This window comes from Cupressus sempervirens, chromosome 10 (assembly GCF_028749045.1).
Source record: "Cupressus sempervirens isolate cs-2001-9-10 chromosome 10, ASM2874904v1, whole genome shotgun sequence".
Lineage (NCBI taxonomy): Eukaryota > Viridiplantae > Streptophyta > Pinopsida > Cupressales > Cupressaceae > Cupressus > Cupressus sempervirens.
This window is the reverse complement of record NC_143127.1, coordinates 163,621,096-163,648,834: the sequence shown is the minus strand read 5'-3', so window position 1 is coordinate 163,648,834 and position 27,739 is coordinate 163,621,096. Positions and strand designations below refer to the sequence as shown.

At 36.1% G+C, this 27,739-nt stretch overlaps 2 pseudogenes across 1 annotated transcript in view; one reads left to right on the top strand and one right to left on the bottom strand.

Moving 5' to 3' along the window:
- Window positions 1-10,103, bottom strand: part of LOC149533108 (pentatricopeptide repeat-containing protein At4g13650 pseudogene) — a 41,430-nt pseudogene extending 31,327 nt beyond the window's left edge. Inside the window, exon 1 of the transcript XR_016357433.1 lies at window positions 7,727-10,103. The product of XR_016357433.1 is annotated as a pentatricopeptide repeat-containing protein At4g13650 pseudogene (transcript). The remainder of the gene's footprint in view (window positions 1-7,726) is intronic.
- On the top strand, window positions 2,539-5,690 carry LOC149533109 (pentatricopeptide repeat-containing protein At4g13650-like; annotated as a pseudogene).
- Window positions 10,104-27,739: the final 17,636 nt, after the last annotated feature.

Here is a 27,739-nt window from a genome sequence, read left to right as displayed (position 1 = left end):
CATTCATTACATTAGATGCAACATTACTTTTTAAATCACTAATCAGATTAAAGAATTTTTGAATCATATTTACATATATTATAGTTTAAAAAACTTCTTCTATTAAATTGATATAAACAAAATTAGTTATTGTTTTCTTATTGACTTACAACATTTTGAGTAAGGAGTAAAATTATTTTTCTCATTCAAAAATCTAATTTTTCACTCTCCATTTTTTTGGCATTAATTACAACTTGACACATATATCAATCACATTGTGGTGCATTAATTGTAGCTTGTGAAAAAGCTTTTAGTTTCCCCATTATTTTAGGTGAGTTGAATACTCAGACTAAAATATCAAATATGTTATGTGTCATGTGTTTTTAGCCCCCAAAAAGGTTAAGTGGCTCAGGCTTGGTGATTTTTTATTAATCTACACATATAACTAGGCGTGACTTGGACAAGATAAATTATTTTTACTTTAACAAAATACAGTAACGTTTTAAGGCATAATTTGAATTTTATATGTTTGATGTATATTATAAAATATATAACTTTTATGTACTATAGTAGACTAAATAGAAAAATATACAATAATTACATTTATAAATGGTATAGTCTGATTTTTAATGAATAATTTAACTATAGTTATCTTCAATCTAGTAATATTTTTTATTGTTAATATTGATTTTTTCTTTTTAAATACTTAAATATACTAATTATTTTCTCCAAATACACTTTTCTTAATATTTGAATTTTAACAAATTTAAAAACTAATTTTACTCTTTATTTATATTTGAATTAATTTAACTACAATTTTATGTATTTTCTATTTTATTATTATTATTTTCATATAGTAATTGAATGTCTAATTTATTCAATTTTAATTTTGATTAGTGAATTGGGTTTGAAACTTATTCACTCTTGCTATCCATCTTCCCTTCTATTTCCAAATCATTTTTCACCCTATATTACATCTCCTTTATATCTATGTCTCCCTTCCTAGATCTCTATATCTATCTTTTAAACTTAATTTATCTCCATTTCTTCCTCTAACTCTATATTTCTATCTCCTTATCTCTCCACCTCTTAATGTGTCATTTATTTTGAATTTTACATTTAGATTATTCTTCTCTAATTTTCCCCCTCTCTCTTTCTATATTTTTATCTATTTTTATCTATTTATCTCTATCTTTCTCTCTACTTTGTAACCCTATATTTTCCTCTCCTCTCCATATTCCTTCTCACCCATCTCTATCTCCTTACCTATTGCTCCCTCTTCCTAAACATGTTCACAATGAAACCTAATTATCTCAGAATTAGTTTCAATGATGATCAAATCCTTATAATATGCAAACCAATCATTTCAAAATATATAATAACATTTCAATTATGTAATCGTTTAATTAATTTTCCAGAAATGCGAAAGGAAAAAGTTTCGAATGCTGAGATTTAATAAATCAAATATAGAAGACTATTTCCTATTTTTTGATTGGTCTAACCGAATTTGCTGGGGTTTATGTCTATTTTCGTAAATAGGAAAATCAGAAAATATTAAATACCATGCTTGTGATTTTTGACAGCAAATTAATATGGATGCTTATAGCCTATCTTATCCAGGCCAGTGCTCTTATCCCATTGCTAGCTGTGAGTCTGTTACAACCACAAAATTCCATTCTTCTTTTTCCCTTTGCATTTCTATCCACTGCCTGGTCATCTTTTCACTCCGTGAAATATTTAGTCGCTACAACTTCTGAATAGTCCCCACATTGTCCATCCATTTTTCACCCAGCCTCTCACAATTTGATAGGTCTAGAATTAAAAGCGATGTCAGCCAGAGAAAATTGCCAGAAAGGTCCTCTACTTTGGAGCACATTGATAAATCTAGCATTCGCAAGCATCCAAGTTGGCCTTTGTTTTAAAAATTACTTCAAACATCTTTTCCAGAATCCTCTAGTATTTTCCCTAAAAGTATTACTTTTGTCTGCTTCTTTCAGATTAGGTGAGGGGGAGAATACTTTAGCTATATATTCATCTATCTTATTAATTCCTTACCACGAATTTCATATTATATTATTTTTAAAAAAGTGAAAACTAATGAGTATGCATACAATTTAATTAATTAAATAAATATAATTTTAAATGTAAATGTAAAATTTATATTTATTTAATTTTTTTATTTTACACATTAATCATTTTGGACTTATAAGAAATATAATGTTTTTACACTTTATTTTATATTTATATTCTAAAATAAAATTGAGAATCTTAAAACTAAAATGTACATATGATGTAATCTTCATTATTTAACTTATAAATGTAATCTTTTTATTCAATTTTTCATGTTTCTTTAACAAATCATTATCAATTTAATAAATAAATTGATTATAAAATTCTCAATTACAATTAAATTTTTACAAATATACATGCTGACAACTACAACCCTACTATTAACCCAAAAGACAGGGACTCCAGCTCACAAAGAGCTCTTGTTTACTATTAGTTACCTCTCTCTCCATATACACCGACTTCCCTTCCACTCTACCTATTGATAAGAACTTTGACGCATTGGGTTTCTTGTTTCATTATATCCTCTGATCTTATCAAATCCTTCAAATCTAAAGCGACTATTAAAACCATTATGAATGACCGTTAAACACGAACAATCGTCTCTTGCAGTTCAAAATATGACTCCTAACTTCAACATAAAATGCAATTTGAGGGGTTGCGCATTCTCCATGAAAGCTTCTCCACATATCTTCAATTATTGCAGACCTGTATTGTTAAGAACGCAACTTCAGAAGGGAAAATCCCCCACTCTTTCATCGCTCACAGGCAATTTGCATTTGCAGCTAGCACAACTTTTCATAATAAGCTCATTTACATGTATTTCAAGTGCGGAAGTTCGGTGGATGCTCGAAAAGTCTTTGATCACATGAAAGAACGAGACAACGTCTCATGGAATACGATTATCTCAGCTTACAGTAGAAATGGGTATCCCCACGAAGCACTTACTCTGTTTCACCAAATGTACCGAACAAGTTTCCCACCCGATCAGTTTATATTTGCGAGCCTACTCCCAGCCTGTGCCAAAATGGGAGCTTTGGAGCAGGGCATGGACATTCATCGAAGTATAATGGATAGGGGATTTCTGGCAGATATTATAGTTGGAAATGCTCTGGCAGACATGTATGCAAAATGTGGGAGCGTAGAGAAGGCAAGTGAACTATTTGATAAAATGCCTCAAAAAAACGTAGTGTCATGGAATGCAATGATTGCAGGATACGCGCAAAATGGATCTGTTGAAAGAGCTTTAGAAACTTTCAAACAAATGCAATTGGCAGGTGTAAAGCCCAATCCCGCTGTTTTTGCCACCATCCTCACTGCCTGTGGCAAAATGGGAGCTTTGGAACAGGGTATGAACATTCATCAAAGCATAAATGATAGGGAAATTTTGTCAGATGTTGTAGTTGCAACTGCCCTGGTAGACATGTACGCAAAATGTGGAAGCGTTGAAAAGGCGCGTGAAGTGTTCGACAGAATGCATCTGAGAGATGTTGTCTCATGGACTGCCATGATTGCAGGATATGCACAGAATGGTTCGCTCGGAAAGGCTTTAGAAACTTTCAATCAAATGCAGTTGGCAGGTATAGAGCCAAATTCAAACACGTTTGCTAGCATCCTCCCTGTCTATGCCAAAATGGGAGCTTTGGAGCATGGTATAGACATCCATCAAATAATGAAGGACAGAGGATTTTTGTCAGATGTTGTGGTTGCAACTTCCTTAGTCGACATGTATGCAAAATGTGGAAGCATGGAAAAAGCACGTGAAGTATTTGACGGAATGCCTCACAGAGATGCAGTTTCATGGACTGCAATGATTGCAGGTTATGCACAAAATGGGTTTGTTCGAAATGTTTCAGAAACTTTCAAGCAAATGCAGTTAGCACGTGTACAGCCAAAATCCACAACATATGCCAGCATCCTCCCTGTCTGTGCCAAAATGGGAGCTTTGGAACAGGGTATGGAAATTCATCAACGCATAATAGAACAGGGATTTTTCTCAGATGTTGTAGTTGGAAATGCTCTGGTAGACATGTATGCAAAATGTGGAAGCATGGATAAGACATGTGAAATATTTGACAGGATACCTCTAAGAGATGTCACCTCATGGAACACAATGATTGCTGGACATGCATACAATGGATTTTTCGGAATGGCTTTAGAATCTTTCAAACGAATGCAATTCGCAGGTGTAAAGCCAGATTCCACAACCTTTTCCAGCATCCTCCATGCCTGTGCCAAAATGGGAGCTTTGGAACAGGGTATGGATATTCATCAAAGAATTATGGACGAGGATTTAATGTCAGATGTAGTAGTTGCAACTGCCCTAGTAAACATGTATGCGAAATGTGGAAGCGTGGCCAAGGCTTGTGAAATTTTTGACAGAATGCCTGAAAGAGATGTTATCGTATGGAATGCAATGATTGCGGGATATGCACAAAATGGGTTCGTTGATAAGGCTCTAGAAACTTTTAAGCAAATGCAGTTAGCAGCCGTAGAAACAAATTTCACAACCTTTGCTAGCATCCTCCCTGTCTGTGCCAAAATTGGAGCTTTGGAACAGGGTATGGACATCCATCAAAGCATAAAAGACAGAGGAATTTTGTCAGATGTTTCAGTTGCAACTGCCCTGATAGATATGTATGCAAAATGTGGAAGCATAGACAAGGCGCGTGAACTGTTTGACAGAATGCCTGGAAAAAATGTGATCTCATGGAATGCTATGATTGCGGGATATGCACAAAATGGATTTTGCAAGGATGCTCTTAAAATATTTGAATTAATGAAGCATTCTGGAACACATCCTAACATTGTAAGTTTTGCTTGCGTTCTATGTGCATGCAGCCATGCCGGTTTGGTAGATGAGGGCTGTACATACTTTAATCAAATGAGTAACCTTTATTGCACTACACCTGCAGATGATCATTATGCGTGCATGACTGACCTTCTCGGCCGTGCTGGCTATCTTGAGGACACCCTAAACTTTATCATTAAGATGCCTGTTAAACCAGTGGTGGTTGTGTGGTTGTGTTTTCTTGGTGCCTGCAGATCACATATGAATATAGGCTTAGGAGAATTTACAGCAACACTGCTTTTTGATATGGATTCTAAAAATGCTGCAACTTATGTTCTTCTTTCAAACATCTATGCAGAAGTGGGCAGGTGGGGTGAAGTTGAAATGGTAAGGAGATTGATGAAAGATAGAGGAATAAAAAAGAGCCCTGGATGCAGTTGGATTGAAGACAATAAAATGGTACATGCTTTTGATGTAAGAGACAGAACACATCCAGAGGAGTACGATTTCTATGCAAAATTGGAAAATTGAGGAAATTGACTTGGTGTTTAAAGGGACCAGGGTATTTTCAGATTCAAGACATCTACTAAATGATGTGGAAGAGAAGGAAAAATAATCATATTGCTGCTATCCTAGTGAAAAGTTGGCAATTGCTGTTGGTTTGTTGAGCAAACCCTGAAAACAACTCGTGGAGTTGTTAAGAACATTGAAGTATAAGCTGACTACCACACGAAAAAAAACATTCTCCAATATTGTTGTAATAGTTGTGAGAGATTCAAGCTATTGAACATTCAAGAATGTGTTGATTGCCGCACTGCAATAAAATTTATCTCTAAATTTGTTGGAATATAAATTATTAGAGATACAAACCCTTTCTACCATTTTACGTACAGATAATGTGCTTGTGGAGTATGTACTATGATAATGTGCACTGTGCGAAAACTGCAATCTAATGGAAGGACAAGTTTTATTGTTAGTTCTTAAAACTATTTATGTATATACACACTATCTGGCAATGTAGACCATGTTGGCTTCATAAATTAGATGGATAGAGTACAACACAGATAACCTCTTCTATATAATACTGGGATATCTGTCAAAGACCTGTATGATAATACTGATGTTTTACTGAATTATTTTTGTGAAACCTGCATATGTATGAAACGAAAAGCTGTAGGAAATGGAGTGAAAAAAAGGAAAGGTGAGGAACACTTAAGGTAAGTAGAAACATATTTTTACTAGCAGCAAATGGGAGAGGGCTGACAATTATCCTTGTCATTTTGTATAGTTCTCTGTTTCGATTAGTTTTATTTTACTTAGTCCATGTCAGATTGACCATATGAGATTAAATTACAGATTCCAGATTATGTCTGTAATGTTATGTATAATTACATATTTTTGCTTTACATCCCTTTGCTTGGCGAGACAAGCAAATATATTTTTCTTTTATTTGGTTTAGTTTATTTTTGATAAAAGCAGCAGCAAAATAGAGGGCGCTGACCTGGAGCAGAAACAGAGACAATCCCACTAGGTAATAGTTATATATTAGAACAAAGTACAGACAACGACAATCACACTAGGTAATTTGGTTTCAATTTGTTGATGCTCATAGAGGTGAAGCGCTAGGACTTCCCGGGAGGTCACCCATCACAGTACTACAAGTTGAGCACACTTAACAGTCCTGAGAGCGCGCTCGAGCTGGAGTAGTACTGGGATGGGTGACCTCCCAGGAAGTCCCAACACTTCACCTCTGTGAGCATCACCTGGATCCAATGAGCACAAAGTGTTCCATTTATTCTCACGAGAGATGGATTTGTATGTGAATCACTACTCATGATACATGGGTCAATGAGTTTGACTCAAAAACTACACATTAAATCCTCATAGCAATATCACAAGAAGATGATAAATTATAAGTTCTCAATTCATTGTCTTCTCCTTGCATATCTTTATCCAAGCCTAGGAGGATATCACTTTGCAGGTTCAGGGCTGATTCATCAGATTAATGGGCTGAAGAAGGGATGGAACCTAAATTTTGCCGAATGCCAAAATGATTAGGAGTTCCAAATTAAAAAGAGTGGATGGCATCCTTAATTTAAGATTCTGAGATAAGAGAATAAATAATATTGAATTCCAGTGATAAAAATAACACAGTTAATTTTGGATAGACAATTGAAGCTGTACACTCCATTGTCAAATCAATTGCTTTCAGGTGGAGGCAACCTTTGTGCTTTTGTAAATGGTACAGAAAACATAGTTGCCTGAATACTCAACATCCAGTGCTTGTATATTAATTTAAACACAAAAAGTATGTACAATTTTATGGCCATCAATCCAACTACATCCAGGGATCTTTTGAATTCCTCTATCCTTCATCAATCTCCTCACGATTTGAGCCTCACTCCACTTGCCGACTTCTGCATAGATATTTGAAAGAAGTACATAAGTTGCAGCATTTTTAGGATCCATATCCAAAAGTAGTGTCGCTGTAAACACTCCCAAACCCATATTCATATGTAGTCTACAAGCACTAAGAAAGCTCATCCACACAACCACCAATGGCTTAACTGGCATCTTAATGATGAAGTTTAGGGTGTCCTCAAGATAGCCAGCACGGGCAAGAAGGTCAACCATGCACACATAATGATCAAATGTAGGTGTAATACTCATGTCATTGAAGTATGCACAACCCTCATTCACTAAACCTGCATGGCTGCATGCCCATAGAACACAAGCAAGGCTTACAAAGTTAGGATATGTTCCAGAGTGCTTCATTAACTCAAAGATATTTAGAGCATCGTCGCTAAATCCATTTTGTGCATAACCTGCAATCATAACATTCCATGAGACAACATCCCTTTGAGGCATTCCATTAAACAATTCACGTGCCCTGTCTATGCTACCACATTTTGCATACATGTCGACCAGAGCATTTCCAATTATAATATCTGAGAAAAATCCCCCTTCTATTATGATTTGATGAATGTCCATACCCTGTTCCAAAGCTCCCATTTTAGCACAGGCAGGGAGGATGCTGACAAAGGTTGTGGAATTTGGCCTTACACCTGCCAAATGCATTTGCTTGAAAGATTCTAAGGCCTTTTCAACAAATTCATTTTGTGCATATCCTCCAATCATTGCAGTCCATGAGACCACATTTCTTTGATGCATTCTTTCAAATTGCTCACGAGCCTTGTCTATGCTTCCACATTTTGCATACATGTCTATCAGAGCATTTCCAACCATAATATGTGGCAAAAATCCCCCATCTATTATGCTTTGATGAATCTCCATACCCTTTTCCAAAGCTCCCATTTTGGCACAGGATGGCAGTATGTTCGCAAATGTTGTGGAATTTGGCCTTACACCTGCCAATTGCATTTGTTTGAAAGTTTCAAAAGCCTTTTCAACAGATACATTATTTGCATATCCTGCAATCATGACATTCCACGAAACCACATTTCTTTGAGGCATTGTGTGAAACAATTCACATGCCTTTTCTATGCTTCCACATTTTGCATACATGTCCATTAGGGCAGTTGCGACTACATCATCTGATAAAAATCCCCTATCCTTTATGCTTTGATGGATGTCCATGCCCTGTTCTAAGGCTCCCATTTTGGCACAAGCAGGAAGGACGCCGGCAAAAGTTGTGGAGTCTGGCTTTACACCTGCCATTTGCATTTCCTTAAAAGATTCTAAAGCTTTCTCAACAAATCCATTTTGTGCATATCCTGCAATCATTTCAGTCCAAGAGATGATATTTTTTTGAGGCATTCTATCAAACACCTCACATGCCTTGTCTAAGCTTCCACATTTGGCATACATGTCTAACAGAGCATTTCCCACTATAATATCTGACGACATACCCTGTTCCATTATGCTTCGATGGATGTCCATACCCTGTTGTAAAGCTCCCATTTTGGTACAGGAGGGAAGGATGCTGGCAAAGGTTGTGGAATTTGGCTTTACTCCTGCCAAATGCATTTCCTTGAAAGTTTCTAAAGCTTTTTCATCAAATCCATTTTGTGCATATCCTGCAATCATTGCAGTCCATGAGACCATATCCCTTTGAGGCATTGTGTCAAACAATTCATGTGCCTTTTCTATGCTTCCACACTTTGCATACATGTCTATGAGGGCAGTGGCAACTACACCTGACAAAATTCCACTATCCTTAATGCTTTGATGGATGTCCATACCCTCATTCAGAGCTCCCAATTTGGCAAAAGCAGGGAGGATGCTGGCAAAGGTTGTGGAGTTTGGCTCTACGTCTGCCAATTGCATTTGCTTGAATGTTTCTAAAGCCTTTTCAACAAACCCATTTTGTGCATATCCTGCAAGCATTGCATTCCATGAGACCACATTTCTTTGAGGCATCCAATGAAACACCTCGCTTGCCTTATCCATACCTCCACACTTTGCATACATATCTACCAGGGCAGTTCCAACTAAGACATCTGACAAAATATCTCCATTCTTAATGCTTTGATGGATGTCCATTCCCTGTTCCAGAGCACCCATTTTGGCGCAGGGGGAGAGGACACTTGCAAAGGTTGTGGAATCTGGCTTTACTCCCGTCAATTGCATTTTCTTGAAGAATTCTAAAGCCTGTTCAACCAAACCATTTTGTGCATATCCTGCAATGATTGCTGTCCACGAGAACACATTCCTTTGCGGCATTCTGTCAAACAATTCGCGTGCCTTATCTATTCTTCCACATTTTGCATACGTGTCTACCAGAGTATTTCCAACTACAATATCTGACAGAAAACCCCCATCCATTATGCTTTGGTGGATGTCCATAACCTCTTCCAGAATTCCTATTTTGGCATAGGCTGGGAGTACGCTGGCAAATGTGAACTGATCGGGTTTAACCCCTGTTTTTCGCATTTGGTGAAACAGGGAGACTGCCTCGCGAGGATTCCCATGTCTTCTGTACACTGCAATGATCGTATTCCATGAGACGATGTCTCGTTCTTGCATGTGGTTAAACACCTTTCGGGCATCCTCCAAATTTCCGCACTTGAAATACATGTAAACAAGCTTATTATGAAAAACTGTGCGCGAAGCGCATGCAAATCGCCTGGGAGAAACGAAAGAGTGGAATTTTTTCCATTGTGAAAGCGCGTTCTTTAAAAATCCAGGTCTGCTATAATTGAAGATACGGAGGGGAGCATTCATGGGAATAGTGTGTCGCCGTTAGACTCTGCAACGCCTCTTTCAACATAATAATGCGAGGACGAGTAGTGGGTGTCAATGGCATTTTATGAATGTAGTTGGGAGCAGAGTTATTCAGTAGACGTCTATCGCAATGACACCGCCAGTAGTAAGCAATCAATCCTGCACATTCTGTATTCCTGTCCCGACCTTGAAGTTAATCGCGGGCTGGAATTTGATAATGATTATCCCAGCCTGACAAATTATGATTAATGTTCTTTTAATTTTTATTATTAATTAAATTGAAGTTTTAAGAATAGCAAAGTGTCTAAACTCGTATGGTTTATAAGGTAAATATTCATGACGACCTATCTAAATGATCTTATTCCAAATCTTTATGAGTTTACGAGTATTTCTATATTTTAAAAAAGATTTTGATCACTCGTTTTTAATGTATATAGTTATCAAGAGTTTCTAGTTAGTAATCTTTCTATTTATAAGTATGCAATTTAACAAGTCATTTGATTGAATGCTTTTATGTTTTTGTTGATGTGAGTTTTGTTCTATTGCAACATGTAGAATCAAATACTTAATGTTTCAAGGAGAAACACTAAATACTCAATCAAATCTTGATATAAGGCCATCTCTCATACTAAGCTTGCAAAGTAAGATCATGAAATGACTTCAACGTTATTTCTTACTTGTAGACTTTACTTAGTTTTATAATGTGGTATGTTGGATATTACAAAGGAACTTACATTATTCATTCAATGGATATCAACTTGTGCACTTCTAGAGATTTGGTTTCATAACGTGCAAAGAAATTTTAGTTCAACTTTTCCACTTCAATTCCAACTTAAACTTATGCTACTTCTACCTCTAACTAGGAATGCAAGGAATCATAGATGACTTCGACTCTACTAGACGTAACTTCACCAGTGACTCCACCCACCTAGTGTAAGCTTCTAAGGAACATGTTGTCACGAAAGCTTGCATACCTGCCCAAAGTCTTACCTAAGGACAATCTTGTGAAACATGGAAACAACCTCCAAGCTATGAGACTTGAATTATGAGGTTGAATCTCCGGAGAAGGCCAACTTCCTCTACTATTAGGACGCATCTAAATTATCTTTGGAAAAAAAGGGAGAAGGAATACATGAAAGCAACTACCTAATCTATTCTAAAGAGGTGATGCATCGAAAATAAGGTGTCCAGATCAATCTCTGCCCATATATGCACAATGATATTATTATGACAGTCTAAAGATATATAGATTCAACTCTGCTTTAATCTATAAGCTACACACAAATCCAACAACCATATGATCGATACAAGAAAATTGATCTACTTATATCATTCATGGGTCAAAAAGATACAGAAAGTGCAAATTATAGATATTCACAACATGTCGAAGAGAGGCAAGCAAATTTGCACAGTACAACAACAATCAAAAGAGATAAGATAGGAATTCATACAACTCAAAGGCAATAGGGAATTTATAGTAGCATGCCGAGGTAGTACCAAAGAAACAGAGAAAATCTGACCCTAAGAAAGAGTACAATATTTGCCTTTATAGTGCTAGTATGACCTGAAAGACTTCTCTCGTAAGACAAAGCTTAACCGCTACAATCAAATCTCCAGAGGAGAATCACTACAAAAACTGGAAAGATCTGACTTTCATGTAAATCTATGCATGCAAGGATCACTTCTTTACCAAAGAAATCCCTGAGAGGTTGGGAATGACAATTATTTACTCTTTGACTGAATGAATGGATCAACAAATGGCGGCAGAGTAACTCTTTGCACTTATTAAGCTCAGGAATCAATGAAAGTAGTTGCAAGGAATCGAAAGATTGATCAAGGAACTCCCTTTATCATTACTGACATCCAGCTCGATCGTGATCTTTGAGTCAACTGAGATTTGACCATGAATTCTGCCACGTGGACGAAACACATCTCATTTTTCATGCCAATCTGTCAACGTCTGATCTTCATGCTTGGCATTCAACTATCCACGATCACATTTTTGCCACCATCTTCCCTACATAACTATCTTTGTTTGCGAATTGCGACTTACCAATTATTGCTACCTTGCCACCTTGAGCCAATACTGTAGTGCCTCTCCCATTTGACTTTTGTAAGTCGTCCTGATGGATGCGACCTTGATGATCTTTTGTTGTGATGGGATCATGATTCTGACCCTGAGTGGTCTACATTGTTGAGGTGTTTGGATTTATGCTTCTTTATCAGTTAGGTTGATTATGCTTTTGACTGATCTTTGAGATTATGATGTGATTTTTGGTTCACTGAGGTTTGTGCAAGTGGTTACCAGGAGCGATGTGGTATCATGAGGTTGTTCCGTGATTACCCTGAGATGTGTGCAGAGATTGCACTATGTTCTTTTACCATGCTACACTAGACTAGGTTCCTGTAGTAGTGGTTAGTCATGTTTATGATTGTGTTTGCTTATGTGTTTTAAATACCTTTTTAATGCAGAGTAATCAATCATTATTAAATGCATTAATGATTAGAAATGGATTGTCCATGTTGATTTATTGGGTTATGTGCTGCAAGCATTTACCTTGTTATATTTCTGATTAGAGAGATATTTGTTACTCATGCTATGTTTACATTTGAGAGGACCCGAGGGTCAGATGTTACACTTTGATTCTAGTATCATAGATGTTATACTACTATGTTGTTCAGTTAATCATATTGCATGATGATGCCATTTTGAGATGATAGTGTGTTTTATGATGTTATCTGGTATTTGGACATACCTCCGATTTTGTTATGTGATGGATTTAATTCTATGGTTATTTACTTCATTCCTGCGTTGTTATGCTTTATGCAAACGTGAGTAATGTAAATAGATTGTTTTAATATAATTAAATAAATGGTTAAATTATGTGATTTAATACATTTATTGCTTCGGCTATGTTATTATATGCAATTGCACTTGATCGTGTTGTTTACTGTGCAGGATTTATATCCCTGGCAGTGGCACATGGAGTTAGTGATTCAGCCGTTCATATTTTACCAATGTCGTCCTTGTATGGTTGACGTATCCTTAATTAAATGTTTAATTTAAACCTTTCGGTGATTATTAAATTCGAACTCATTTGCATTATGTGATTAGACCAGTAAGCGTGTCTGTGCATTTAGAGGTTCGCATTATCGCGAAAGTTGTTTAAGGAGATTTATGTGCTTTTGGGTTTTCGGGCTTTTTAATTGATTTATTTTATTTTCTGGGAGCTTTGCCCTAGATGAATTCCTATTTATAGGAATAGCCTGTTTTCGTTTGAGTCGATTCAGAGTTTAACTAGATTGGCTGGTTAAATGCCCTAATCGATTATTCACTTGAAAAGTGAATAAATATCCAAAAAGGAACTTAATTCCTCACTTCTCACTTTCAAATTGGAAAGTTGGAGAGTAAAACCCAAAATCCTCTTCATGAGGATTTACTGTTTTGTTCGTTGTGGGAGCTACGGGTGTGGGATCGTTGCGAGGTTGGGCTCATTGGATCCAGCTCGGGGAAACCTTGGATTGCCGTGATTTTCAGCTACTTCTGCGGGATATTTATTTTATGGTTCAGATTCCCGTTTTGCCCTTTTGGCTGTGAGGTAGGGCTTTCCCGTTTTATTGTTTCTGCTTCGTTTCTGCTTCTTTTTTTGGTAGCCGTTTGTTTGGAGGTTGAGAACTAGTGTTCCCCTCCATTTTTGTATACTATTTCTACCCGGTTGGGCGAGTATGAACATTTCTCTGTTTTTTGAGATGAGGGTTTGGGATTTTACGTCGTTATGCTAGCCGTTTTTGCATACGGTATCCGATTTCATTTATTTTTGAATTTTTGGGGTTTTTGAACCAAAAGGCCAAATGGGTTTTAATTTTGAAGTTTTTTCAAAATTTGAGATTTTTACCTCGTTTTGCGTGCCACCCTATTTTTTCGAGTTTTCTTGGCACATTGTGGGTCGTGGACTTGGATGATCCGTTTGGGTATCAGTCATACCACTTCTGCACTTTTATGTTGCATTGGGATGCGTGTTGCATCCGTACTCCCGACGTTGTGTTCGGTTGAGTGATTTTATACCTGTTATGGTTTTTGTTGGACCTTTGCTTTTGTTTCGTGCACGCTAGGATTCGTGTAGAATCCATACTCTCGGATTAAGGCTGATTGAGTGAGTTCACGATGTTTGGTCTTGTTACATCATTGAGATTCGTGTAGAATCCATACTCTCGGATTGAGGCCGATTGAGTGATTTTATGATGTATGGTTTTATTGGCTTTGGGATTCGTGTAGAATCTATCCTTCCCGTGTTGCTTTCAGTTGGGTGTTTTCTTTGCATTGTGTTCTCATTCCTGTCCTTGTGTTATGATCTTCGTGATGGTGGTGCGCCACACACGAGTACGTACGCGTACATTTGTTGGGTGACTTGCGAGGCCCGATCTTTCGTGGATTTGCCGGAAGTTATGATCATTGGGGTTGGGATGGGAGTATGCATGCCCACGGGCACTTGTCGTAGGATGAGCATGGGTAGGGTAGGGTAGCATATGGAGGGGGCTTCTATCTCGCAGCCTGGTGACCTTAGTCCCATAGGGTTGGCAGAGGAAGTTTTAACTAAGTGATAATTAAAGAAAATGTGTGACTGGTAATAAAACTTAAGATAATAAAATGTGTGTGCGGGGCCCTCCGTTGAGGAGTTGAAACACACGATCCGAGCTTGGGCTTGTCGATGCCAAGCGACTCTCCATGATGTCAGCCCCTACTTAGTAGCCTTTTGAGTGTCTGATTAGGACCTTTACTCCTTGCATTGTCTTAGGTTCTTGGTTCAGCCATCATACTATCTAGCGTGAGTGTTAGCCTTGGATGTTGTGCTTTATGTGTGTTTGTGGTTGGATCATTATCTCCATCAGCATGGCGGGTGTGGACCTACGGGTGCCACGTGGTTGGGAGGCGTAGCTACCTTTACCACTGCTAGGGACCGATGTACAGAGACGGTCTCTTATCCTAGTGCGACCGTTGCTAGATGTTTTACTTGGTACTTCGAGTTCCGGAGTATGTTTTCTTGTGATTTATGCTTTCATTGGGATGCTTGTATATCATGTTTAGATGATGTTAGTTTATTTGATGCATTCCCTTATTATGATGTTTGGCGTATGATTAGATGATGTTATTTGATTTAGTAGTATATCTATTGCTTACTGTCATTTAGCATGTGATAGGTGATGTTATCTACTGTAGGATTATCTTATGCTTTACTACTAGCATGTTAGATTTCCTTATGCTTATATTGTTGCATGTTTTAGTAGTGATATCCCTATTATGACAGTACCGACGATTTGGTCAGTGGCTTGGGATGTTAGCGCGGGGGATGGCTAGGATCCACGATGGTCTTATGATGCTATTGACGGTTGAGAGGAACCACACACTTATTTGGTTGTTTAGTTCTGAAATGTTGCTTTGGATCTCTTCGATGTTTATTCAGTGTGCTCTTTGCTGCGGTAGTTAGATGGATAGATGTTCTCCTTTCTATGTTGTTCTTGCTCTCGAGTGTTCATTCCTCAAGCCTTTGTGGATCCGGTACTCCCCGGTGTGGAGGTTCTTTTGTCAGTTTTTCCCCGTTTTTGAGTTCTGGAAGTGTTTTTACTTTCTATGGGTGACATTTTTTCAGCATTGTGCGACACTGATAAAGTATCGCACACCCATAGAAAGAATGTCGTACGATACTGTAAAGTGTCGCACGCATTACTGGAGAAGTGTCGTACGACATTGGAAGAGTGTCGCACGGCTTTATGAGAAATGTCGCGCGATACTTTTCCAGTATCACACGCCTTCTTGAGAAGTGTCGCACGCAGTAAGGGAGAAGTGTCGCCCTCCCTTAGTAAAAAGTGTCGCACGGTTTTTGTGAAAAACCTGCGCATGCCATCAACGGGCACTTTTCTTCGTGATCCGATCTTTTTGAGAGTGGTTTTGGATACCCTTTTGGGCGTTCTTTGACCCTATGCTGTTGCATTTTGAATTCTGTCGATTTCTCTTGAAATCGAGTTTTCGTGTTTCTGTTTTAGTCTCTTGGGGTTTAAAATATATCGTTTAAGTATAGTTGACGTATATTTCTTATACTTAAGATATATTTTAATATATGCGACAAATCGTTTGAGATAGGTTTCACACCTCTCGGAGATAAGTTATGGATTCTAGGAAATTTCAGGGCTTCAGAAATCTAGACTTAGCCAATTTTTAGGGCTTCAGGATTTCAGGCTTAGCTAGATTTCAGGATTTTGCATTTTACCCCAGCTTGGTGTTTTGTTGATGAGTGGTCATTTCTTGTGCCCTCATCTTGTTGTGGTGGTTGTTGGCTTTTGTTTGGGTGTGTCAGTTGGGTAGTGGTGTTCGAAGATTCGTTGGTTGCCGGGATTGTGTTGAAGTCTTTCGTTGCGATCGTTGTGATCTCTGTATGATGTTGTCATGTGCATTCATACTTGAAAAAAAAAAAAAATATCTTGGCTTGATTTGAATCCTTGTTTCCAAGGATCTCTGGGCGGGGCATTACATCTGGTATCAGAGCCCATGTTCAAACATTGGGATCTCTGTGTTATGTTGCCCTTGTAGTTGTTGTTGCGTTGGTTGAGTGCGAGTGTCTCGGTGAGAACTCGTGATCTTTGTTGCTTTGGTATCTACTCGTGATGGACTTGCTTGTCCAGTAGATGCAACTAGAGCATTGTGTGGAGAAGGAAGTGAGTCTTCCTGGTCTTGTAGGTGGGATCGTTGTGCCTTGTTTGGTTGGTTGCATGTGTGACCCTTTTTGGATGGAGCCACTGATTGGTTTTCATGTGTTGGCTTGTGTGCCTCTTCTTGTTTCCCCTTGTGGGGTTAGGTGCATTGTTTCCCTGTTTTCTCCTTATTGTAAGTTGATGAATGAATCTTATTTGTGATTCTTTATTTTGTTGTTATAATGATGAAATGGTTCCTTTCATTGTAAATGAGTGTTTATTGTGAATCATTGCAAAGTTGTAGTTTTGCATTATATATTTGGGTTAATGACTTAAGTCCCCAATCTGATTACTTCTTAAGCATATGAAAATTTGCATTAATTGTTGAATTTTTAAATGTTGCATTGCAAGGAAAATAATTATGGAAATTATTGTTGTCTGCATATGCATGAGGTTACTAATGGTATACTGCTTGATGTGTGTGAGTGTGTTCTCTAACATTGCTAGGAGGATGTATTCCTTAGCATTGTGTGGTGATTTATCCCTCTTGTGTGACTGTACTCGGTCATCACTTGTAATGTGATTTGTTTGATACCTTATTTTATTTGGCTGGAGGTGCTTTCCTCATGTTGTTGGGCTAGCATTGGTTTTTAGTATTTTCCTCTCTTGGAGTAGTCATCAATTTTATCTATCACTCTCTTTGTGACAGTTGTCACATTTGACTTATTGTTGAAATGAGCTCTTTTTGGTACTTACTATTGGAATTGATAATTCTCCCATTTGGGCTCTTTGATTATGTTTCACGATGACTATTCTAGATGTGTTTTACTGCTACCTAGTTGTGTGTTGTGACTCTATCATGTTCATCTCAAACCTTTGGTAGTATGTACAAGGGATGATATCATGGAGAACATGCTAGTGTGTCTGATAGATTTTAAGTGTTAATGTTATTGGATGGTTTAAAAGATGAGTAAATGGAATGTTATTTTTGAAAGAAATTGAAAGGTATGTACTTGTTCTATAGCGACTCTTGGACCCTTGCTTGAAAATATTTCAGTTCATTATGCATTAGTGCTTATGTTATGCTTAATTAATGAATTTATGAAAGAAAAGTAATGATGGTTTCAATGTGTGATTTACCTTTCATTCCATGCCTTATGTTGTTTTGGGCACGTGTGCTCTTGTGTGGATTTGGACATTCCATCCGTTGCTTGTCTTGGTGACCAAGGCTGTTGGTTTTGTCTTTGTTGTTTTGATTTGAGTGGTGGCTCAGATCGTAGGTCTTGGTCTCTCTTAGCTTCTTCATGTTGTAGTCTTTGTCGATATCTTTTCGATGCTTTTCAAATGGATTAAATTTGAGTTCGACTGTGAGGCTTTGGATTTTGGAGTTGTTGATCGATGTTCTGAGTACCTTTTCGAGTAGAGGCCAATTCAATCATGACATATCGTATTTATGGCCATTGGAGAAGTTTAACTCCTCATGTTATTCATAACGGAAGAGTTATCTTGTCTTCATAAGCTACTAGGTACTTGTTGGAGTTCGTGCTTGGGTTTTTGTGTTCCCTATTGCACTGAACCACCCTTGTGAGGTGTAGTGTGGTTTGTGAGCGTTCCTTGTTGTGGATGATGTTGCCTTATCGTTTGGGAGTGACTCAGTTCTTTGATGAGTCTACATTCTCCTTTCTAGATGTTGACCTTGGCACATCTCCGTATTCTTTCTCTCTTGAGAGAGTAGGCTAGTGTGGTTATGCCACTAGCTCAGTTAGTGTTCTCTTGTGAGTATGTTGATGGTTGGGGGAATGAGTTCCCTAATGCATCTTGGGCTGATTTTGTGCAGAGGTTGAGAGTGACTCCCTCTCAGTCCTAATACTCTGTAGCATCCTCCTCCCTAAGCTTATATCTTCATGTGGACTGTCTCAGTCAAGCTTTCTCTTAAATCATTGACTTGAGGCTGGAGATTGAGTTTAGTGGTAGTTTGGGTGTAGTTTTCTTAGCATGGTGCTAGAGGGACATGGTATCATTCGACACATGTTACCATCTTGTGAGTTGGTATGCAGACATTTCGTGATTGTGTCCACTGACGAAAGTCTTTGAACCTTGTGAGAAGGTGATATCTTGTCTGGTTGGGTTGTGTTGCCCTAGTTCCCAGTGTTAGTTGAGCTTTTGTGCCTTGGTGAGGTGTTGTGCTCCTATGCTTGGTGGTGAGTAGTCCTTTGGAGTGTGTCCTTTTGTTGGTAAACTTTCATCCTCTTTGTTCTAAGGGTGAGTTTACGTGGATTCCAGACTGATCATGTGTGACATGATAGTATTCTTGGGAGTTTGGGATGGTTATTCCCCATGTTTCCAACTTTTGTTGGAAGTGCTTTGTGTTTTGACCTAGTTTGGTGGTCATGTGGTCGGTGCATGTCGTGGTTGGGCACCTGTTGACAAGGTAGAGTGGCTTGTTCCTTACCTTGTATTGTTGATTTTATGGCTAGATGGTTTTTCCTAGCGCATAGAAGGTTCCTTGTTGGAGGACCTTGTGTTTGTGTGACACCCATTCTCTTGTGGTTAACCCATTTGGGGGTTAACGTGATGGTTTGAGAATGTTGGAGTGATTTGGGTTTGACTTGTATAGAGTTGTTGAGTCATTCCTATTGCTCGCTTTTGATTTTGGTTCTTGTGTGTTTTGGGTTCTATTCTTGGATTGCAGGCTTCCAAGAGTAAGCCTAGTCTTTGGGGGGGATGATGTAGTGCCTCTCCCATTTGAATTTTGTAAGTCATCCTGATGGATGCGACCTTGATGATCTTTTGTTGTGATGGGATCATGATTGTGACCCTGAGTGGTCTACACTGTTGAGGTGTTTGGATTTATGCTTCTTTATCAGTTACATTGATTATGCTTTTGACTGATCTTTGAGATTATGATGTGATTTTTGGTTCACTGAGGTTTGTGCCAGTGGTTACCAGGAGCGATGTGGTATCATGAGGTTGTTCCGTGATTACCTTGAGATGTGTGTAGAGATTGCACTATGTTCTTTTACCATGCTACACTGGACTAGGTTCCTGTAGCAGTGGTTAGTCATGTTTATGACTGTGTTTTCTTATGTGTTTTAAATACCTTTTTAATGCAGAGTAATCAATCATTATTAAATGCATTAATGATTAGAAATGGATTGTCCATGTTGATTTATTGGGTTATGTGTTGCAGGCATTTACCTTGTTATATTTCTGATTAGAGAGATATTTGTTACTCATGTTATGTTTACATTTGAGAGGACCCGAGGGTCAGATGTTACACTTTGATTCCAGTATCATAGATGCTATACTACTATGTTGTTCAGTTAATCATATTGCATGATGATGCCATTTTGAGATGATAGTGTGTTTTATAGTGTTATCTGGTATTTGGACATACCTCCGATTTTGTTATGTGATGGATTTAATGCTATGGTTATTTACTTCATTCCTGCGTTGTTATGCTTTATGCGAACGTGAGTGATGTAAATAGATTATTTTAACATAATTAAATAAATGGTTAAATTAGGTGATTTAATATATTTATTGCTTTGGCTATATTATTATATGTAATTGCACTTGATCATGTTGTTTAGTGTGCAGGATTTATATCCCTGGCAGTGGCACATGGAGTTAGTGATTCAGCCGTTCATATTTTACCAATGTCATCCTTGTATGGTCGATGTATCCTTAATTAAATGTTTAATTTAAACCTTTCGGTGATTATTAAATCCGAACTCATTTGCATTATGTGATTAGACCAGTAAGCATGTCTGTGCATTTAGAGGTTCACATTGTCGTGAAAGTTGTTTAAGGAGATTTATGTGCTTTTGGGTTTTTCGGCTTTTTAATTGATTTATTTTATTTTCTGGCAGCTTTGTCGTAGATGAATTCCTATTTATAGGAATAGCCTGTTTTTGTTTGGGTCGATTCGGAGTTTAACTGGATTGGCTGGTTAAATGCCCTAATCGATTATTCACTTGAAAAGTGAATAAATATCCAAAAAGGAACTTAATTTCTCACTTCTCACTTTCAAATTGGAAAGTTGGAGAGTAAAACCCAAAATCCTCTTCATGAGGATTTACTGTTTTGTTCGTTGTGGGAGCTACGGGCGTGGGATCATTGCGAGGTGGGGCTCATTGGATCCAGCTCGGGAAAACCTTGGATTGCCGTGATTTTCAGCTACTTCTGCGGGATATTTATTTTATGGTTTAGATTCTCGTTTTGCCCTTTTGGCTGTGAGGTAGGGCTTTCCCGTTTTATTGTTTCTGCTCTGTTTCTGCTTTTGTTTTTGGTAGCCATTTGTTTGGAGGCTGAGAACTAGTGTTCCCCTCCGTTTCTATATGCTAGTTCTACCCGGTTGGGCGGGTATGAACATTTCTCTATTTTTTGAGATGAGGGTTTGGGATTTTACACCGTTATGCTGGCTGTTTTTGCATACGATATCCGATTTCATTTATTTTTGGATTTTTGGGGGGTTTTTGAACCCAAAGGCCAAATGGGTTTTAATTTTGAAGTTTTTCCAAAGTTTGAGATTTTTACCTCGTTTTGCGTGCTGCCCTGTTTTCTCAAATTTTCTTGGCACATTGTGGGTCGTGGACTTGGATGATCCGTTTGGGTATCAGTCAGACCACTTCTGCACTTTTATGTTGCATTGGGATGCGTGTTGCATCTGTACTCCCGACGTTGTGTTCGGTTGAGTGATTTTATACATGTTATAGTTTTTGTTAGACCTTTGCTTTTGTTTCGTGAACGCTAGGATTCGTGTAGAATCCATACTCTGGGATTGAGGCCGGTTGAGTGAGTTCACGATGTTTGGTCTTGTTACATCATTGAGATTCATGTAGAATCCATACTCTCGGATTAAGGCCGATTGAGTGATTTTATGATGTATGGTTTTATTGGCTTTGGGATTCGTGTAGAATCCGTCCTTCCCGTATTGCTTTCAGTTGGGTGTTTTCTTTGCATTGTGTTCTCATTTCTGTCCTTGTGTTATGATTTTCGTGATGGTGGTGCGCCACACACGAGTATGTACACGTACATTTGTTGGGTGACTTGCGAGGCTCGATCTTTCGTGGATTTGCCGGAAGTTATGATCATTGGGGTTGGGATGGGAGTATGCATGCCCACGAGCACTTGTCGTAGGATGAGCATGGGTAGGGTAGGGTAGTGTAGTGCCTGCCCCTACTTCACATTTTGTTATCGTTGCTGAACTCTTTTGGGGCTAGTTTTATGTTGATGGTTAACAACATTGTTTTAGGATTATCAGATATTATGCTATGGATTCAGTTTATTATGTGATGAGATTATTTAGACTCTACATTTCATGTATGTATGATGATTATTTCTAGTGTTCACAATTATTGATGATGATTATTACATTGTTTTCAGTTAATAATGATGATGATTTATTATCATATGTGTTTTCTTATGGATACTTACCCCATACTTGCATGTGTATGGTGTGCGTGTTTGCTTTGCGTGTTTGCTTTTGTATGGCATGTCTGATGTGGTTAAGGAAGGGAGTCGTAGTCACCTGCTAGTCGGGATCTAAACGATGCACCACTTCCTGCCATTGCCTGTTCAGTTTAGTATACATTGTATTTGTACATGCATGGTTTTTATGCAGGTTGCAGGTACCAGGTATCGACTTCCCTGAATTGCCAGGATGAGCGTACCCTATCACACTATCTCAATGATAAGAGAGGGGAGATAAATTCTCAAGTCCAAATCCCAACCTTTTAAGCCATTTGTTCTAATTGGAAAATTAGGACAAGTATCTAAGTTGAGTACCCTCCAAATATGTCGGATGACATAATTCGTGATATAAACCCTTGGTTTGATTTTGTATGTATTTTGGCTATGATGGGTTTTCATATTTTTACATTATGAGTCTTTGACGTATTTTCTATTAATTAAGCCTAATTAAAAGATTTAATTAATGGTTTGATTAAATGGAAAATTAATATGATATTTTAATATTTATTTTATTTAATTAATTGAAAAATTAATAAAATAAAATAATTAAATTTGAAGATAAAAGTTAAAAGTTTAAATTTGGAATGTGACAATATTTATTTCAATAATAATATATTTGGAGCTCATTTTTAAATAAATGACTAAATAATAATAATTATTAAAGCTAATAAGTATTTTAGCAATTAAGTTTTGGAAAATGAAATTTAAAAGTGGAAATTATATTTTAAATTATTAAAAGATTCTAAATCTCATGTGATTAAAATATAAATATATATTAAGATTGAAAAGTGGAATTATTAAAGTTAGTGCATGAGATTTAATAAATAAATAAATTAAATTGGAAAGAGTAAATTAAATATTATATTAATTAATGTGTATTATTTTATTATTTGCTCACATAGGAGTTGGCAAATTCTCGAGAGTTGTCATGTAGACAACAAAGAAGTTTGCACTCTAAGAATGCATAAGTTGTCTACACTTAGAAGTTAGCATTTTATTTGAGCACATGGTGTCTACAACCTTAAGACTTATCTAGAAGGTTGGAGAAGGCCCATGCTTGGTTGTCATGCTTATCTTCTAGTTGTTTCTAGAGACACTCTAGATGCATCTTAGAGGCCTTTAAATAGAGGCTCTCCTAGGGTGTTTGGGACAAGTTGAAGTAGAGGCTTAATGGAACAAGCTCATATTCTTCTTCATGCTCGTATATTTTCTATATGCTTCCATGCTCCTTCTATGCTCCTTCTAGTCACTTGGAGATTCACGGTTGGCTTGGATCTTGGAAGGATTGCGAATGATAGAGAAGGAAGGGATTTTCTATGGACTTCTGAGGCATGGTGGATTAGCATCAGTGTCCAGGTGCACTCGTGATAATCTCACACTCTATTTGCACTATTTCTCTTCCTATCCTTCATCATGTCTATTTTATGTGTCTGAATACTCTTGTGTTAGAATCTACAACTAAATTGGAATCTAGATATTTTATTTGGTTAAGAAGGAAACAATAGAAAACCCTAGATCCAAATTTAAGAGAAAACTAGATCTAAACGGGTTTGGGTTCGAATTAGATTGACAATGATGATCTTAAATTAAATCTATTAGATGAATTATGATCATATTTAGAGAACAATTATTCTTATTTAAAAGAATTAGAAAACCCTCTTTATTTAAAAGTTATAAATTTGTTCTCAGTAGAAATACATATATGTTCAAACTTGCATATATATATATATATATATATATAAAACTTAAATAATAGTGTTGAATTACAATTTGTATGTGTATACACACATATATATACATATATACATATATACATATACGTATATATATATACATATATACATATACGTATATATATATACATATATACATATACGTATATATATATACATATATATATATACACGTATATATATACACACAATATATATATACACACGTATATATATATATATATATATATATATATATATATATATATATATATATATATATATATATATATATATATATATATATATATATATATATATATATATATATATATATATATATATATATATATATATATATATATATATATATATATTTATGCATAAAATTGTGTAAACGTTAAATCCAAATATAAATATTGAATTCGAATCGCATGGAAACGTTTTAATGAAAAAATGTTATATGCGAATTGCTTATGAGCGATATTTAAAAATGTTTATAAAAAATTTTATATGGGAGGGCGGAGTTTTTCCCCACCCGACCCCCTTGTTCCTTTCATTTATGCCGGCCACGGACTGTTGACGCAGTCGTACCTGCGACTGCGGTCGCAGGGCCGACTGCGGCAGCAGCCGTCAGTGCACGACCATGGTTGCATCGCGATGACAGTCGCACGGTGATCCATCCACCGTCGGATGTGTAATTGAAACATACAGTTTTACAATCATACGCATGATGTTAGATATTAATTATCTCATATGCGATTTTTAATATATTAAAGTTTGTTATGAGTTTATATATATAATATTATATATATGTATATATATATCTATGTATATATATATATATATATATATATATATATATATATATATATATATATATATATATATATATATATATATATATATATATATATATATATATAATATCAATAGATTTGTTTAATACTCAAGATTTATAAATAATAAATGTATAGTTTTAAATTGATTCATTTACTTAATTGGAATTTAATCCAGTTAAGGTTAAAGGGAAATGTTATAAATGAAGAATTTAAGTTAATAATCAGGTTATTGAAAATTCAATAAAGCAATATAGTTAGAATTTATAACTACTTAATTAGTCTAAAAGGCTAATAAGAATGTTCTAGATGAATTAATGATAGAACTGAAGGAAAGAGATATTGAAATATTAATTTGAGTATTGAGGAATTAGAATATGAAGTCTAATGGTTAACTTTAAAGTTAATATATATTAAATAATTACGAGTTGGTAATTTATGATATATTGATAATAGTTGTTTAATGATGATGATTAAGAGACTTTAGATGATAATGGATCTAATTGACAAAGGTCATAGACATTGTTATAACATTTAATAATCTAGCTATGATTGGAATTGTTATGTATTATTAAATTATGGATATACCTTAATAGTGTTAAGAGATAGTTAAACATTGACTAATGAAGTTTATGTAAAGATTCTCTAGATCGACTATTTATAGTTGTGATTAGTTTATTTATTAATGTTTGTTGGGTCTAACAAACTATTAATAAATAATAAATAGTTTAAATAGATATCAAATAATCTGATTAGAATTAATCTAGAAGAGATTATTTAACGATTGAAGTCTTGTAAAGACATTAGTTTTTGGATTTGGATTATAATTGATTGATGAGTTGTCAATATAATTAAATGCGATAGAGATTTAACTAGGAAATGATTATCATTAATACGAAATCATTAAGAAAGATGAATGTAGTCATTATGGATAAGATTTCCAAAATAACTTGTTAATATTATTATTATTAAAATATTAATATTTGTGTATTAGATTGAAGTTGACTTTTACGTACAAACTATTGTTAGTCAACTAATACTCATTGAGTTGATGGTTTGGTTGTGAAATTATTAATTAAATCAATTAATTAGAGTTAATTGGATTTAATACTTAAGTTATGTAATGGAGATTTAATTAATATAAATCTTTTGACGAGATTGTAAATTATCTATATTGAAGTTGATAAGTCTTATGACTTGAATTATGACTTTAGATACTATATGGTTGTCAATGATGATAACGATTGAATTAAAAGGCTTAAAATTTTAATAATATTTAATTTAGTCTTAATTAAGAATTATTAGAATGATAATAGGTCATGGATGGTGTGCCTATGTTAATTGATGAATTTAATTGATCATTCTAATTAAGTTATGATATCTTATTCGAAGAATGATAATTTGGTTCTCTTATAATTTAACAATTAATGATCCTTGATTTATGTGAAAAGTTGAAGTAACATTAAAGAAGAGTTAATTAATTAAAATATGGATCATGGTTAAATATAAAGGACATTTTAATTAAGGTCAATGATGAACAGTTTGCTGAATAATTATCCTTAAGTTATTCTTAGAATGTAATTCTTAATAATGGAAGGATAATGCTATCGGGGAATCAAATGGGTTGACTTGTAGGTCAAATGATGAAACTTAGACATTTGAAGTATACTTGAAAATAGAAAACTGAAACCCCTATACTTGAGTAATGGAAAATGAAACTCTACACATTATTCAACTATGAGATTTTAGTAAACCAAAACATGTGTTTGCATCGTGTATTCTGTATGCTTCTTGTTTTGGGTTTTGGGTTGACTAGTGATGACCAGTCTTAGGTTGTTACCAGAGGCTCGGGGGTTATGAGATGTGTTGGCATGTTGATCTTATTTGGTCTCGATCTTTATAAGCCCAACCATGGTAATGTGATCGTATGCTCTATGAAATGTTTGTATTTGTTCATCAGTCTTCATGTGTGAAGCTAAGATGTATGTGTATGAGACACTTGAGCTAACCATATTTTTGAGTCATCGATCAGTTATCCTTGGATTATATTCTAGTCACCATGATGAGACTAATATGTGGATTTATTCTTGATGATGTCATGTTGTGACATGTTTGACTCAACCATTTTGGAGTCTTCGATCAGTATGATTTTGAGATATTCTTGGTTGCTTGTTGTAGAACCAATGAATATGGTGATTATTTTGAGATATTATTGGTTGCTTGTTGAGAACCAATGGATACTTATGATTATCAGTGATGCCTTCAGTTGCCAATAGAGAACTGTTGTGGTCATGATTTTCTATGGATGTTGCTCATGGAGATTTGATGCTTTTATGCATATTTGATGATTTTATCATGGATATTTGATGATTCTTATTGTGGATATTTGATGTTTCTTTTTATGGATTATCTTTTGGATTTTCTTTACAGTCGCTTGTACAGGACTGTGGTGATTATGATTCCATGAGCATTAGGGTAGGTAATCTACTTGTAGTGTCAGGAAGTGGCTTGCAATGGGGGCCGAGGCCCTAAGTGGCTGCCAGGATAACTCATTGTAAGTTTGGTTAATAAGTGATAACATTTACACACTAAATGGGGATTAAATGAACCTAAAAAGATAATTGTTTTGGATGTTCTCGCCCATGCCTTGAGCGCTTGTACAGGCTAAGATGGGAGTAGTGAGACACATGGTTGCGACCATTGCATTCCATAGTATGCCTCGTCAGTATGAGAGGATACTAGTGGCCGCATGAGATCTGTATGGACCCGTGGAGTTTAGCTAACTGCCAGGGTAACTTGTATGAGATAAATGCGATGACACTTTCCCGCTTGCAGAGTAGGTTTCCTACATGTCATTGTGTTGCCTCTGGGAATTAGCTGTCGGTTTGGTGTGTGATGGAACCTTTGAGTTAGTATACTTTTTAGGATTCCTGAATTTAAAGAGATTTATGCTTTGTGGTTTTGATATCCTGTTTGGGACTTGAGATTATCTCCTCAGCACGGTG